This window comes from Oryzias melastigma, linkage group LG20, assembly GCF_002922805.2.
Source record: "Oryzias melastigma strain HK-1 linkage group LG20, ASM292280v2, whole genome shotgun sequence".
NCBI classification, from domain to species: Eukaryota; Metazoa; Chordata; class Actinopteri; order Beloniformes; family Adrianichthyidae; genus Oryzias; species Oryzias melastigma.
In genome coordinates this window covers 13,857,686-13,858,440 of record NC_050531.1, presented here as the reverse complement: position 1 = coordinate 13,858,440, position 755 = coordinate 13,857,686, and the positions used below count along the sequence as shown (strand labels likewise).

The following is a 755-nucleotide window of genomic DNA, read 5'->3' as shown; positions in this document are numbered from 1 at the left end:
GCTGACCTAAAGGAGTCAAAATTTAAAGTATTAATCAACACATACAACAACAAATCGAATTTAATCAAATTAAATTGAATTATTTTGAATCAAATCAAATTTAATCGAATTGTATTGAATAAAATCAAGTTGAACCAAATCAAATTAAATTAAATTAAATTAAATTAAATTAAATTAAATTAAATTAAATTAAATTAAATTAAATTAAATTAAATTAAATTAAATTAAATCCAAGCCGGAGCATTCAAATAGAGCCCCCTCCCAGCATTTTTTTCAATTCAGGTCACTTTTTCATTTTGAAACATCTTAGTAAAAATCTCTAAAATCCTCTTTTTTAGCATCATTTTTATCATCATTACAAATATATCTTATGAAAATTCATAGGGTAGGCTTTTGTAAAACTGCACTTTTTTTTTCCATTTTTGACACAATCTCTAACTTGTCTTGACTAAAAACTAACCAAAAATAAACTTTCTAGTAGTATTCATTCTTTTCAATAATCACATCAAAGCATCTGTCACAGCTGATTATTGCCAAACAACAAATTATAAATAATTTGATGCCACTTTAAACCCTGTTGAGCATGTTTATGACCCAGAAACGGTTGCAAATGATTTTATAGCTCAGCTGAAGTCGTTGCTGGGGGAACAAAGTTCTGCACAGACTCAGATAGGCTTTTTTAGATAAGCTAAGCATGCTGGGTGCCTATTTATGTTTTCCTGAAATGTCACATGTGATGTTTTTTTTTTTTTTTT

The 755-nt window shown here is 27.3% G+C and overlaps 1 protein-coding gene across 1 annotated transcript in view; it reads left to right on the top strand.

Annotated features, from left to right (window-relative positions):
- The window catches only part of bco1 (beta-carotene oxygenase 1), a gene marked incomplete in the record, with an annotated part of 7,373 nt that overhangs the window by 5,652 nt on the left and 966 nt on the right, over window positions 1-755 (top strand).